This window comes from Cricetulus griseus, chromosome 3 (assembly GCF_003668045.3).
Source record: "Cricetulus griseus strain 17A/GY chromosome 3, alternate assembly CriGri-PICRH-1.0, whole genome shotgun sequence".
Classification (NCBI taxonomy): Eukaryota; Metazoa; Chordata; class Mammalia; order Rodentia; family Cricetidae; genus Cricetulus; species Cricetulus griseus.
In genome coordinates this window covers 5,927,784-5,944,488 of record NC_048596.1, presented here as the reverse complement: position 1 = coordinate 5,944,488, position 16,705 = coordinate 5,927,784, and the positions used below count along the sequence as shown (strand labels likewise).

Genomic DNA, 16,705 nt, shown 5'->3' with positions numbered 1-16,705 from the left:
CAGTTGCCTGTACCCAACAGCCCTGGCATGAAGTGCCCAAGGCTGAGACCCTAGAAGGCCCTTCCACTCTGCATGTGTTCTGTCTCCTGAAGCTGACAATGGTAACTTCAGAGAGAAAGAAGAGGCTAGACTCTGCCTCTGATTGGTTTTGTTTGTTTGTTTGTTTATTGCTGTTCTCAGCAAAGTTTGATTGAAAGTACAACATGCAAACTCCCATGTACTCTATGTAGCTGTACAGCGTGCTCTGGGGAAGATTCCTACAAAAGTTCCTTCCCTCCCCATGCCTCCAGTATGGTGTGTTCACTGAGTAGGCTGTGCCCAGAGGAGAGTATAATGAAGGGAGCTGTGACTGCATCAGTCAGTGGACACAGAGAAGGGGACTGAGAAGTGTTCATCTCAGCCTGTGTTGCTGTTGCAACTAGTTTTGCAACTCAGGATTTGAGCCTGTTAATGAGCTGCACAGGTTCTGTTCTAAGGGGGTTTAAGATTTCTGCAATAGGGGCATTATTATTCCTGAACCTGATTTGACATGCATTTGAGGTCAAGCCTCTGTAAAAAAAAAAACCCTTTCGACTTCAGTTCATTGTTAACAGAGAAGAAACGTGTTGCATTCTGTATTTGGTTTTCACTATCCAAAGTGAAATGGCTTAACAGTGAAGAAACAGTGTATTCATGGAACAGATTTTCTGTCTGCCTGTGTAGTTCATATCTACACTTTTAAATATAAACTTGTTGGCAGCTTTCTCCTTGATCAGATTCTGTTGAGCTGCATCTTCTTGAGCAATGAAAACGATAAGCACAGCTCTGTCTGTGAGTCTCTAGGTCTGCTCTGTCCGTGTGTCTGGAGTGTGTACTGCACAAATCATTAAGTGACACAGTAAACAGGAAGAGACTGTACAGGGACCCACTGGCTCCTCGACAGGACGCCTGGCAGGGGCCATGGCTTTAATTGTGTGTGTGCACATCTGTGTGCATATGTGCGTGTCTATGCTTGTTGGGTGCATGTGTGTGCATGTGCATGCGTGCACACATGTGCTCTCACACACGCACACACAAGGTCAATGTCAGGTCTTCAGCTGCTGTCCTGCACTAGACAGAACTTCTCACCTAGTGCTCACTGATCCCGCTAGACTAGCAGGGCAGTGAACCCCAACGTCCCCCGGCCCTGCGTCCCCCCCCACTGGGGTACAGAACACGCCACTATGCCTGGCTTCCACATGATTGTTGAGGACACAAACTGCAGTTCACATGTTTGCACTGTACTGACTGAGCCATGTCCCCAGATCTGTGCTTTGCATTTTTCAAAACAGCATGCAATTATGTGTCTACTTTCAGAAATTTGTGGACTTAAATAGGCATATTGGTTTATTTTGTAGCTTTATTTCATATCTATTTCAAAATGAAATAGATAACCTGAGGTGTTTTCTCTCTTTGTGTACATTTATTTTGCACTCTTCTTCCTACTGTAAGAAGGCATCTGAGAACCCTCATTCTTCTCAAAGTTTCATCCAAACTTTTGTGTTTGTATTTTAAACTCAGATGACTCATTTCTTTTGGAATGAAAGCTTCCAAAAGCAATGTTGATTCATAAGCTGTAGTATTTAGCAAATATTGTCAGGCATACCTTAAAGCCAATCATGATGACGTTTTACTATTCATAAGAATTGCCAAAGGTCCCTGTTTGTTAAGTGATACAAGTATTATGTATATACCTATTTTAAAATGGAAAACAGAAAACAACTGTCAATGCTAGACTCAGGTTGTGTTAGTCACCTACGCTGGTAGATTGTGTAGCATATCCAACCTGATGTCATTGCAGGGTGTCACTGTGCCTGGCCAACAGACACTTTGTGTTCTCACCATCTGACTACAATTTGTTCCTGGTCTCTGTTGCTGTCCTGCATAAGGAACCTTACTCAAGTCTCAGTGCCACTGTATTTATTCAATAACATATACATAAATTCTTCGAGATCAGCTCAAGACATGGAGAAGAACTTCTAGCTCAGGCTTTTGTGAAGTTTTTCAGTTGGTTGTGTTAAGTTGGGGAAACAGCTATTGCTTAGCTGGACTGAGCATAGAAATAATTGAAGTTCTGAAATGAGAAACATTTGTAATGGAATATGCCCTAACACTTGCTTACCACATGGTTTAGCACCCTTCTGCTCACACATGGTTAAACACATGTTTGAATTCGTGCTGTAACAGCCCCCTCACACATCTTTATGCTGTCTGTCCACAAATGCTGGAACATGTGCTTTGATACTGTTGTGGTCTGGGGGAGGAGAGCGAGCAGAGTCTGGGGTCTCCTTTTCCAAAGGCTCATCAGATAGTGGTGTTCAGTCAAAGATCAGTGCCTTATTAATAAAGTCACAGTTCTTTTTTCTAGATGACACCAACAAGCATGCATTTTCAGTCAAACTGGAGATGGGCATGGCCACGGACCTGTCAGAGCCCCACTGACCATTGACCTCCTCAGGGGTTTCAGCATTTTGTCTCCCAGGATTGTTTTGCGCCCTTCGTAGTCCACCTATATTTTTTCTAAATACTCAAGCTATTCAGCCTTACTCAAGCCCAGCTGTAGAATTAAAAACAAGGCCTCCATTTCAGCCACTGGCTCAGAGTCTCTGTCTTGTTTGACAGTTTCAACACAGACAGCAGCTACCATCACTTACAGCAAGGGGGATTGTCGCCTCCCTCTCACCGTATAGACTTGCCATCTACAGTGTCTTCATTGGTTTGGGCAGAATACAATAGATTTGGTACCTTGAAAGAAAAGCTACTAACTCGCACAGTTCTAGAGCTTGAAAGTCCAGCATTCATTAAGGTGCTGGCAGACTCTGTCTAGTGAGGCAGGTGACTTTCTTCTTATTGAATCCTCACATGGTGGACAGCAGGGTAGATGGCAGCTCTATCCTGTCAAAAAGCAGGATGAGAGCAACCTGCATTTCACAGCCTCCAGGATGTGTCAGTCATTTCCTTTGTGATCCCTACTAGACTGGGAAGCAACCCATGAACCCTGTCTCACTGAAGGTTTCTGTTGAGACACCATGACCACAGCAACTCTTACAAAGGAAAACATTTAACTGGGATGGCTCACAGTTTCAGAGGTTCAGTCCATTTCATCATGGCTGGACATGGTGGTGTGCAGGCAGACACGGTGGCATACAGGCAGACACGGGGGTGTACAGGCAGACATGGTGCTGGAGAAGGATCCGAGAGTCCTACATCTTGATCTGCAGACAACAGAAGGAAAAACTGTGTCCTGGGTATAGCTTGAACATTATGAGACCGCAAAGCCCACCCCCCACAGTGACACACTTCCTCCAAGAAGGCCACACCTCCTAAGAGTGCCACCCGCTCTGGGCCAAGCATTCAGACACATGAGTTTGGGGGATGGGGCATTCCTGTTCAAACCACCACAAATTCTATTTCATAGAATGACATATAGAGACCCAGATGCCTTCAGAACTCTGCTAAAATACACATAGCTAGTAGGCAATGAGGTTAGATATTGAATGCAGGTCTCCTCACATCTAAATCAAAATTTTCCCTGTTACATGACAAAGCCAACTCTTATAAGGCATTTAAGAAGATAATGTGGAATAGCCCTTCCTATCAAGGGGTGTCCATAGTGGGAAAGATGTGATCAAAAGTAATGCCAGCTGTGAAAGCCTTTGAGTCCGTCTAATTCAAGGGACTTATACCAAGTCCTGGTGATCACATTTAACAGGTGTGGAAACTAAGGCCTTAAATCACAATCAACTCACTGTAGTCAAAGGACTAATAAGTAGCAGAGCTATGGTTTGAATGCAGGCCTGATTCAAAATAAAACCCAACCTCTCAACCATTACTCACACTGGCTCCCAACCAACAGCAATAAATGAGCTCCTAGACAAGCCACAGTGCTTGAGGAAGGCAGATTGGAATGAGATACATTGTTTCCCTAATCATTCCTGGTTGCAAAGGTTTGTGATTGTATTTTTCCATTTTTTAACATTAGAAAGTGAATCAATGTAACAAAAAGTAAAGGTTACGGATATTGTGGGAAAGCATTTGTGGTTAGCCTGTGCCTCTTATACACTGAAACATACAGGCACTGTCCTGACTACGATCCACACAAGCTCGGTTTTGCAGGTTTACTTGTGCTTGGAATTACTGAACACAAGAGTCATATATACTAATGGCTACTAAGTTAAATTACTTAAAAATGAATTCTACCTATGGACAGAACTCTAAAAGGTCAAAATTGAGCAAGTGGTGTAAAGAATGGTGCTGTTGAGTTTGACCAGTCAGAATGGCATTTTTCTTAACTATGTAGTAATCACCCAGCCTATCTTCACAAGTGGCTTTAAAGATAACTTAAAGGTGACTGGAATGCTTAAACTCGCTTTTCATGTTAAACTGGTTTGGATCTGGATGCAGAGACCAGCAGACAGACACTTACAAGATCAGCCAGGAAGAGCCACCTGTGGATGGCTGACTTGTAAATGTGAGCAGGAATTAGTGATGACTTGGAATGGCTGGAACACCCCAGAGGAAAATTTAGGGGCCCTTCATTCTGTTTTGCCCTGAAAAATGGAATTGTTAGCACCACTATCTGGCAACATCCAAAAGCAGGTGCAGTTCTAGAATGTATGAACTTGCTTTGTTTTTGTTGTTGTTGTTGTTGTTGTTGTTGTTGTTGTTTTTTATTTCAGCCACAGTTTACTATGCTGAAGTTCAGGATCAAATCATTGCATTTTAGTATACTCTGCCAGATTTCCAAACCTCTAAGCACAAACTCCTCAGCCTTCATTTCTTTTCTTGCCTGGAAATCTAGGTAGCACTGAGCCAAAATCTGAACTTATGAAGTGAGATTATACTTGATTGGGAACAAAAAAAAAAAAAAATCCTACATGCAGAAATGCAGATGTGCACAGCAGTCCTGGGGGGATGTTGGTATTTGATCTCTAAGTCTTAAAGGTTCATGTTCCCAAGGTTAAGAAATGCAGAGAGCCGACTTTTATTAGTAACTAATGCTGAAATTACTCTGGAGATTCTAGACGTATTACATTACAAATCACTCAGCTTTGGAAATCCTACAGCTCGTGGGTTACAGATATCACTGGATGAGAGAAAGGGGAAATAAGGGAGAGACATCATTCATGAGCCTAATCTATAACATTGCAGTGCAGTGTGTATCTGCTGGGAGGGTTCTCATCTCGGAGAGGAAAGGAAAGGGCCTGGGAGTCAAAAGCACAGCTAGAAGAACCAGGAAGCAAAGGACTCCTTGTCCAGGGGGATTTAAGTGGGAACAGTGCAATATCCTCATGACCTGCCTGGGCAGATTGTTTCTATATTGAGCAAGGCCTCCACTTTGATGAAAGCTAAAGCCTAAGTATATATAGAATAATATCCATCAACAAACATGGCACCTATGGTCAAGTATGGGGGAAAAAAACAACAACAACAAAAAACCAAAGACCAGAGGCATTTCACAAGAGAAAGCCCCTTCTTCTCTTCTTCAAATTCCATCTTTAATTCCAACAACAGAGAAGGGGGGGGGGAGATAAATCTGTGTTGCTTCCAGAAGTGAGCTGTAACAGGCAAAACTGTACCTTTTCTACTTTGCAGCCACAGTCCTGTTGCTCGATGTGTATGACCGCGCCTTTTTTCCTCGGGATATATGCTAAGCCGTTATACTTTGATGTGATTTTAAGGTGGCCAGAATATATGGTCTTAAAAGTATTGCTAAAATTTGGAATGTGGTGAGATATAGTGGGAAATTACCAATACGGAGTCAGGTAGAAATATAAGGGTATTTAATAGGGAAAAGCCTTACTTACAGAGCGACCTAGCCAGCCGGCACCGTAGCAGTCTGTACAGCAAGAAGCAAAGTGAAACCGAAACCGCAAACGCAGTCACACTACGTCACTCTGACCACTCCCTCACCAGCCTGGTCAGGCACACCAGTAGCCAGCCCCTAAGAAGGCGTGGCTACAGCTTCCCCTACAATTCCCCTTTTAGTCTAAAAGAGGATTAAAACTTAACAGTATAAAGTATCCAAAATTAACAATCATAAAGGTAAAATATAAGAAGATACAACAATCTGCTTATGTCACATCCTAACTATCTATTTTAACTAAACCCTAAAGTCATCTGAAAGAGGTGTCCAAGCCTGGACACCTAATAAATACACAGGATATGTATTTGCATGTGTATATAATTGTGGATATATGTTGTATTTTGAATGGACAACACAAAAGTAAACTACAGGAAAATGAAATCATACATACATACATATATACATACATACATACATACATACACACACACACACACACACACACACACACACACACACACATACATACTAGGATATCACATAGATCAATTCAGAGTCAGGCTGTGGTGTCTAAACATTGCTGCCTCCTTCCTCCTCCTTAATGGTGTTTTTCAGATCTTGGGTTTTGACCGACACACTATGGAGTACAGAAGTCATCATTATTTAGGCAGCTCAAAAATAGCTTTCCAAAGCTGATAATGAGAGGTGTTCCAGATCTTCTGTCAAAAACCCTGCCAATTAGTGTTGAGGTCTTGAAGTTTCGGCTCTAGATTTGTATTACTATGCTAGGTTTATTAATGTATTTTATATATGCACTGTGTGGCTGCCTAATGCATTGCATGATATTGTATAATTGTGGTGCTTTTAATTTGTTATACCCAGGTCTGTTCTTCAGCCATAGTTAGAATTCAGAATTACTTCATAGCTCATAGCTAATAACTCATTAGGAAGCTGTGCCATGTACTGGAGGTTTCCTCTAAGGCAATCCATACTTAACAATAAACTAGAGAGATAAACTTAGGTACTTGACTGTCATTGACCAGTTTAAATATTTAAAGTTACCATCTGACCCTCTGTCTAACCACTCGCAGAAAATGAAAATAAGCTTATGTACAAAACAGGAGAAAGAAGTATTTCCAATAGTCCTTTCTAAATTAAGAAAGCTTGCAGTTGGAGTAATCAGATAATCAAATTTATGTAGAGATGTGTAGATATGCTCATGCTGACAGAATATTACTTAAATAAAGGGTCTGTTTTCACCCTTTTTTTAAATGTTAGTTTTCACCAACACAGAAATTTAAGCATGTCATTTACAGTAGTCAAACTCAGATTCATTGTCAAGGATCATAATAATTTTACATTCCTATCTTTTCTGCTGTGTCTTTAAAAATAGCATTTGATTTGTTTCTGTCTTCCTTTCCAAAATGATAACAAATTGAGCGTATTTTATTTTTAGTGTCTTGCTTTACCCAGATAAGTAAACATAGTCAAAATTATAATGACACCACCCTGTGATTACTCTGGTGCCAATTACCCACACTATGTCAGCTTTGTCTCACTATCTAGTAGGTGGTTGGATAGCTTTAAAACTACACCTGCATGGTGATGTGGCCCTAGCAGTGTGGCTTACCTTGCATCTGTTCAGTATCTATGTGACAATTGGTGCTGTTGGGATATAACACAAAGACATTGGTGGTGGGGTCACAGATGGTTTCTGGTCTGGCAGGACACAGACTATGAGGTCTTTAAGAGCTGCTTGAGATTTGTGTTGGCCATGGTTCTTAGGTTCAGGAGCATGTACTCACCCAGCTCATTTAAGAAGGACCTCATATGGGAAATTCAGCAATGCCTTTTGGATGTAACACTTCTGTAAATGGATGCAAACTCAGGAGAGGCCAGTCAGACTTCTCTGGGAGGACTCACTGCCTCAGTCCTACCTACATGACACTAGGATCTAGGCACCATGATGTCTACAGAGCTGTCCCAGAGGAATGCACGCGCGCCCACACACACACACACACACTATGTGGAAGAGAATGTGTGTGTGTGTGTGTGTGTGTGTGTGTGTGTGTGTGTGTGTGTATGTGTTTGTGTGTGTGTTTGTATATGTGTGTGTGTGTGTGTGTGTGTGTGTGTGTGTGTGTGTGTGTGTTTGTTTCCTAACTGCCGCTTTTCACGTTAGGTAGCTTTTCAGAAATAAAGACTAGGATGTGTTTCTGTAATGGGCTTTTTAACGGAACAGCTTCACTTTCCAGCCAGTCACTGCAAAGATTACAAATTAATCTCATCTCTCACATCATCGTTAGCGGATATGCTACTAAGAGGCCTGTTCAGGTTAGGGTTTTTAATGTGAAGTTGCCACCTCCTGAGAACATGCCTTTGAGTTGTTTCAAAGCTTTTCCAGCATCTTCTCAGGAATGCTCTGCAGTGGAGGGTAACCGAGTCATCATAGCCATGGGGTAAAGGGACTGGACACATTAATTACTCTTCAGCTACTTTATTTCATTTGACTTCAAAAACAAAATTAGCAGTAGCAGAAGACAGTGGTTGCATGGGGTTAAGTTAATCAGTGTGTGCTAATTAAATAACTGTTGTGCCTCTCCATTCGGCCTGTTTCAGATGGCGCAGGGCTTTTAGGAAGTCTTACCTACCTGGGGTTTTGTGTGTCGGGGTTTCACCACAAACCACAGCCTCTAAATTATGGAGAAAGACACAGCTGAGTACCTCTAAAATCCCCAAATCTCGGCTGAAGAGGGCTCAGTCAGTAAAGTCCTTGCCGCACAAGAATGAGGACCCATGTTCAGTCTCCAAAGCCTACCTGGTGTGTAAGGAGCAGTGGCAGGCACTTGTGACACAGCATTGGGCAGACAGAGACCAGCAAGCCCCTAAGGCCAGCCTCCCCTATTTGGTGAGCTGTAGGTCAATGAGAGATCCAGTCTCCAAAAACAAGGTGGACAGCTGCTGAGGAATGACCCCTGAGGTTGTCTTCTGTTTTACACACACACACACACACACACACACACACACAAACACACACACACACACACACACACACACAGAGAGAGAGAGAGAGAGAGAGAGAGAGAGAGAGAGAGAGAGAGAGAAGAATGTCCTAAAATTCAGGATATCTTGAGCACACCTCTGTGATATTCCAAAGTTTTCAATTTTTTTTATTTTCAGATTGCAGTTATTCATCCAGAAAGTTTATACAAATATTAGAAGGCCCCAAAGTTTCAAATTCTAAGACACCTCTGCTCCAAAGCATTTTCCATATGTAACCTGCACACATCTTGATCCTTGGAAGTGTTTGGGTGGCTTTTCTCACAGACTCTGTGGAATGTCACCCACCATAGTACCTGCAGCCAGACACACCCAAAGCCTGACTAAGTGCTTCAGACACACCTGCACTGAGGAGACCTTCACTCTCACACTTTTCATCTCTTGTATGACTTCAGGATGTCCTGTCCTCTCTCCACATGTCACATGTCAACCCCAGGCAGGCCTGTTCTGTCATCTCAGAAACAGTGAAACAGCACAAGGCTGTTTGCTTAAAGCAGTGTAAACCCCTCCCATGGACTTGAGTCTACAGTTATTGAGTCCTTACAGTTATCCAGTGGCTTCAGAGATCCTTTATTTGTATTAGGTTTTGTGGTTTTGCTTGCTGTGGGTGGGTGGGTGGGTGACTTGGGCTTTGCATTGTCCTTGATGCTGTTGTGTTTACAGCACAGGGATAGAATACAAGACCTGGTGTGGGATAAGCAAACCACATTGCCACTTCTCTGTCACAGTCTCATTCAGAAATATGACAGTTGTGTTTAAGTATTTGTCATAAAAAAGAAATTTAAAAAAGAATCAAAAACCTATTAGTATCTTTGTATTGGATGTCTTGAAAACACAGAGAATCATAAAAAATAAAATATAATACAATTTTGACTCATCCTGTTAAATCATTGTTAACATTTTATTTATATTTTCCCTTTTCTATGCATATTTTACATGTAAACAATTGAACATGTTATTGGCTTTCAAGTTGGAAAACAACCAACCTGTCCACAATTTACTCTTACTTTGAATAAAAACTTTACTAGTGTGGCAAGTAACACATCTTAATACCAGTTGTTTGTTTGAGGTTGGCCATGAAAGTCTGCCCAGTCTGAATAATTCCATTTTACTTGTTTCACTGCTTTCAACCATGAAACATCAGACCAGAATTGTGGCCATATTCTTGGTTTCTCTCTTCAGAATATGTAACCAAACTTTTTTTTTCCTCTAGTTAGGGTTTCTCTATGTATCCCTGGCTGTCCTAGAACTCCCTCTGTAGACCAGGCTGGCCTCAAACACAGAAATCCTTCCTCAGAAATCCTTCCTCTGCCTCCCGAGTGCTGGGATTAAAGGTGTGAACCAGCCAACATGCCTAGCCTTAAACTATTTTACCCTTTTTCCCTGGTAAAGTTTCTTTAAGTAAAAAGAGTTGATAACATTCTTCACTGAAGAGAAAGAACAAAAACTCATTTGTTTACCGTGTCTTCTGTTAAACAGTTTTATCCTGATAACATTCACGAAGAGAACCATGACAAGTCATCACTTCACTCTTCACAAAGGTCCTTCCAGTGGGCTAGCCAGGTTTACAAAATGGGCAGTCTTGCAAGAAAAATGGAATAATTCTAGGAGGTAAAAATAGGGTATTTATATTACTGTGGATTGGTTAAAATAGAAAATAAGCTTTAAAAGTTTACATGAGGGGGTGGACTGGGCCTCTACCATACAATGATATGCCTTGCCCAGAACCTGTACTTGGCATGCTGTCATCAGTTGAATGTCAGGTCTAGGTGATCAGGGTACCTTGATGACAAGGGCTAGCATACACTTAGGATGTCTGCATGGGTAGTTCCATTGTTCTGGGGGATTTTGTTTGTTTGTTGTTTTATCACCTGAGGTCTTGTATCATAGAAGACTGTCTCCTGAAAATGGAAACATCTGCTCAAATGCTATGCCAACTACCTCCTGTCTTTGTTTTCATTCTTATCAGAGGTGTTTCCAAAGAAATGCATCCCATGCTGTCATCGAAGCATTAAGCAATATTTTTAACAGAGTCAACAAATACTCTAAGTAAGAGCTGAGGGAAGATGGATCATGCATCCCAACTTGTTTTCTGTGAGCATCTCCTCTTGGCTTTCGATATGTTGCTGCAAAGCTGTGTGAGTCTTATACTTTCTCTCCTAAGAACACAAAGAGCACTTAGTTCATGGGTAGAAACTCACAGCCACCAGGCTTGTGTGGTCACCATGGTGGCCGGTGGTTGATCTCTATAGGAGCTCCCCTAGAACTCGGCCTAGGAAGGACGATGACAAAGGGCCCTTTGCCATCTCCTCCAAGTGTGCCTTCATCCTGCTTGCTCACCTCTTACTCACTGGCTTCCTCTAACCCTGTTATTCCATCTTCATTTCCTTTCACATCGGTCCCCAGTGACCTTTCTCTTGTGTCTCCTCTTCTGTCAGTGTCTGGTGGGTTTGCTGACAAAAATCTTCCAGAGAGGAAGAGAGTTGAAGCCATATATATGTTGAGTATTGGTGTTTTACCTGTGTATCTGTACATTACATGCATACAGCGCCAACACAAGACAGAAGAGGGCGTCAGATCTCCTGGAACTGGAGGTACAGATGGTTGTTAGCTACCACATGGGTGCTGGGGATTGCCTCAGGGTCCTTTGGAAAAGCAGCCAGTGCTTTTAACTGATGAGCCTGCACAGATGCCAGGTGTGGTGGTACACGCCCATAATCCAAGCACTAGGAAGACTATGGTGGAAGGATCCTGACTTGCAGACCATCCTGGGCTATAAAGCCAAACTCTCTGTCTTGAGAATTTTTTTTCTTTTTTTTGAAAAAGTAGAGATGAATGTTTTCCTGCCGATTCAAAGTGCCCATAGCAGTGTGGGCTCTTCTCTCTGGGCAGGGTGCTCCTGCTCCCCTAGCCTCTGTGTGAGGCCTTTCCTACAAACACCTCCCATCTCTTCTCCTAACCCTGCCCCAACAGAACTCTGTCTTACTCCCAAGACACTCCCCGAGCTCTCATCCCACTCTTGCTGGTCCTCTGGCCAGAACACATGCTGTCCTCTTCTTTTCCCATCAAAAACTCAGCCACATCATCAGCTCCACAACTTCAGTGTCCAGCTCATACTAACAAGCTGGACTACAGGCTGCCTTGACCGACTGCTCCTGTTGAACATCAGTGCTGTCTTGTGTACTGTCTACATGCCCAGCCCCTCGAGAGCAAGGAATATGCCTTTCATACTTGAAAAGTGCATGACGCAGTCCCCCACACATAGAGGGTGCTGGGAACCCCAGGCTTCTGCCCTGACTCTGTATCACGCTAATCCAATGGTATTGCACAGCAAGCTTGTAAATTGTAGGTCATTCTGACTCAGTTATGTTTATAAGCAGTGTCTAGTAAGAAACCAGTTTCAAGTCAGGGTTTACTCTGAGCTCATGCATTTGCCTGACTTTTTGTTTTTTCTTAAGGAGTAATATAGCTCAGCTCAGCTCATCTCGGAGTCATGAGTCATGTGCCTGTGCTCTGATTACCCGAGTCGTCTTTGGCTTCATTAGCCTGTCTGCATTGTTGTTCTTTTGTGATTGTGTGCTTGAGACCTCGGCTTCTAGAATAATACTACACTGCAAATCAAATTCTGCCTCAAAAGAACTTTTTTCCCACAATTTCCTACATTCCTGTGCAGGTTACAAAATGTCACAATTCAGTGGGCCAATTATTAGATTTTTATTTAATGGGCAGTTTTAATGTTCTCAGAGACTCTGAGCAGTAATAGCATTTTTAACTTCTGCATTCCATTTAAAGACTCACAGCCCATTCTTTTCTTTGTGAGTGTACCTAGTTATATTTTTGGGTATCATTTAAATTCAGGTTCCCAATCTGTAGAAAAATCAATGAGTTAATGAATAGCTTCATTTTTTAAACTTTTAAAATATTTTATCCTAATTATAGGGCACATGTGGTGACAGTGATTTGCCAGAGTCCCAAATCATCAGATTGTGCAGAACGCCCTTTCCGGGAGTCGTTAGAGCATTTGCAGTTTAACAGGCTTCCTTACTGTTTTCAGGACCAGTGCAGCCATGCTCACTAGCACAAGAACTGCCTACTGTTGAGATTTGGGGGCCCTGTCGATGTAGGCTGGACTTCATACTTTAGTCATGGTTGTGTTAGTTTCACCCACTAAGTGCAAAGCACTCCCACTACTAGTAACAGCCTTGGTATTTGTATATCAAATTCTTACTGGCAAACTGTTCCTACATGCACTGTCCCCAGGCCTGGTGAGCTTCAAGGTCACTCCTAGCCATGCAGTAAAGTTAATGGCAAAGCCAGCCCAAGAACCAAAGGGAGCTAAGTCCTCATACAGTAACCTTTCACACATGACTGGTATGTGCTCCTGTAAACCATTTTGAATCCTGTGAGGAACAAGATGGAGACTGTGGCAACCAAGTGATGACTGGATGAGTCACTTGCTTTGTGCTTTGTGACCCATAGCTTATGCCATCTTCTTGGACCACGACGGAAAATAAGCTCTCAAGGAATCAAGGATACAGCTTAGGAGAGACACATACAGCATCATCTGGGTCAGTCACCTCTGTGTGGTTTTAACCCCTCCTACGTCGACCTGGTCGACCCTGTCCCTCCAGCCAAAGACACGGGTCACATTTATCTCCTGGAGGGGCGAGAACCGAGAAGCATTGCCTGATGGCCATGATAGCTGTCTAGTAGGAAAAGTCTGGGTCTCCTGGGCCTGATACTCTTTCAGTACTTGAAAGGATGACCAAGTATCTTAGGAAAGCTAGGACTCCTCATTCCCAGACTTCATTTCTGCTCACAGCCTACACACAGCTAGCTCTCTGTCTTATTCAGATGCCACCTTTCGCCTTGGCAGTCTCCACTCTTCTCCATCCCTGCAAAAAAAAAAAAAAAGGTTGTAAGCGTCACTTTGTATTGGGCTGGCCACACACCAAACCAAAGTTTGACTTTTGAAATTTCTCTCTTTTTTTTTTTTTTTGGATCAAAGCAGAACAAAGGTGGATGCCTCGCATGTATATTCAGTAAAACTTCGTGATTGTGGATAGGAGAATCTACATATATATTTTTGTTTGGTTGGTTGGTTGGTTTTGGTTTTGGTTTGGTTTGTTTTTTGTTTTACATTTTTTATTTAAATTTTTTTTTCATTTTACGTACCAACCCAAGTTCCCCCTCCCTCCCCTTCTCCCACTCCCCCACACCCCTCTCCCCACCCCTATCCACTCCTCACGGGGGGGTAAGGCCATCTTACTTGATGGGCTCCCTTCCCAAGAATCTGTTTCTCCACTCAACCACATTGTACCTAAGGCTCAATGTGGGCTGAATGATAGAACCTGGCTCCGTGATGTTGACTGTTAGAGCGTGTCTCTCCCTCTCTCTCTCTCTCTGTCTCTCTGTCTCCCTCTCCCTCCCCCCTCTCTCTTTCTTTCTCTCCCCCCCCCCATAGGCCCAGCTAAAGGTGTAGTCCTAAGAGGAGGAAAGGAACAGTGACAGACTAACTGAAGAGGGCAGGGATGGGGGGAGGGTGGCCTTTCCTCCTAGAGAGCCTGCACTGACATGCATGTGTTGGTGTCAGCATGGGTCTGATTAAAGACATCATGCATCAGGACATGCATGCCCACCCCAATTTTCCACTCCCACCTCTCTCTACTGTCCCTTCAAAACATGTGACCTTGTCTGCTGTTACCAGTGGAGATGGGTGTATGCTCGGGGATTCTGAATGCGTAACCATTCATGTGTGCTGTACGCAGATGTAAAGGATGTGGACTGTCAAGGTGTACTTTGTTGTTGTTGTGTTTAAATTCAGTGTGGCAGATACTGGCTGGTTTAAAACTAGGAGGAGCAAAAGCTGTTGCAAGTGTGGGAAAGCTTCCAAACAGAGCCCCCGAAAGCTGCACACGCCAGTGATACCCCGCTTCTGGATTCCTCCTGGTTCGGCAGATCCCGCCGAAGGTCAGGGAGCCCTTATCTGTCTGTGTGTGTCCTGAGACTGCTCAGAGTGGCCCACACTAACCCTGCTGGGCCCTCCCTGACTCCTGTGTTGTACCTCGTCACTGCTCACAGACTCTCCTGTGGAATAATTGCTCGTTCCTCTGTGATGCCAACCAAGGGTTTCCTCCTTGGTTTTCTCACTGAAGAACCAAACAAGTCATTTCTGAAACATCGTCATCATTGATTACCTTCCTCTTAATTGCCATTTATTTTAAGAGCACTTAAACACTAATTGCTACGCAATCATGGTCTTACCTGGCTTCATTTAAGACTCAGAGCAAAGTCAGGGAGGTGTGGCTGTTTTCCCTTATGGACAAGGGTTAGAAAAGTTCGGAACTTTTCTCAGAGTGACATATAACCACCGAATGTCAGAGTCATTTGCATTTCCTCCTCCCCTGCCTCAGCCTTGGGAGCACAGCTGTATTCCCATCCCTGCCCGCCTCCAGAAACATCAGGCTACAAGTAGCCAAAGAACAAGTGTTTAGAAGCCAGACCATGCCTCAGTAATGTGTTTTCTTTAGACTGCTATCAAGGTCGTTCATTTCAGTCTGTTCCATTGTCAGGAGCACGGTCACCAGGCCTGACCTTCAGTAAGGGCGAGGGTACCGCAGTCACCCTGTGGGCATGTCAGTATTGGGCACAGACTGATTTTCTCAGGGATGAGGCTGTGATGTCACTGAGTCATCAGAGAGGGCTTAGTCCTTCCCAGGTCTTGGGCATCTCTTCTTCCTTCCATTCTTCCCATTTACTGCTGTGTCTCAGAAAAGCATCCTTCATTGAAAACTCTTAGTCCATGAGAGACTGTAATCAGAGGGAGCCCAACCCCATGAAGAATCAATCCTGGCCATAACTAAATTTTACAGGAATTGCTCAGAAGGACACAGGGCCTCTAGACATGCAATAGACAATTTGACTCTGCTTCTAACAGTTTGCTGTTCTCTCTGCTCTGTGCTCATGGTCTCCTCCCTCTTCCACACAGTGCCCCCCCCCACTTGCCACTGTCTGGGATTATATTACAGCTGGAGTATCCCAGTCCCTCAAAATCAGAACCCAATACGCTTTAAACTTGGAAAATGTGGACATCAACTTGACACCTTGGGGGCGGGGCAGGAATTCCATACCATGAACTTTGTTTATTCTCCAAATTAACATATTATGTAAATTATCATCACAATATGTGTATAAGGTGTAGGATGTACTATATGTATAAAATGTGTACGTATACATATCTAAAACATAAATGCATTTCACATGTAGGCAAGTTCTGTCCCCAGAATAACTCCTAATTCCACCATCTAAAACACTTCAGTTCTAAGCAAGGGATACTAAGCCAGTGGATGTTATCTGTTCACTGACACCTTGTATTTAAAATGTGGGTTCCATAGAAGAAGGAATTATTTTTCCTTTGGTGCTGCACGCCCAGTATCTACGAGGTCTCAGTACTTAATTAAAAGCCTACTGTCTGCAAGATCTGGTACCCACACAAGCATCAGCCTGTTCTCGTGCCCTTTCTGAGCTAGATAGCTTTTATAAACCAGCGTTTTCTAAAAGAGCAACTTCAAAGAGTCATCAAACCTGTGAACTTGTTGATATCATTATCCAGGAAGATGTGACCACTGTTTAGTTGACATGAAGGAAATAGTTAAATCAATGACAGCTCAACCACGGCTTGTGATCTGAGGGTTTGGGGAACACCACTAGACTACCATGGACATGGTAGAGAACCTTCATGCCTAAGAAGACATCATAGTACTCCACACAGCTTGTCTGGGGTCGCTCTGAGCTCCCCTTGCCTTCTCCCCTGGTGTGCAT

At 43.2% G+C, this 16,705-nt stretch overlaps 1 protein-coding gene across 3 annotated transcripts in view; it reads left to right on the top strand.

Moving 5' to 3' along the window:
* Positions 1-16,705, top strand: part of Vti1a (vesicle transport through interaction with t-SNAREs 1A) — a 351,036-nt gene that overhangs the window by 248,972 nt on the left and 85,359 nt on the right. The gene's annotated exons all lie outside the window — the stretch shown is intronic.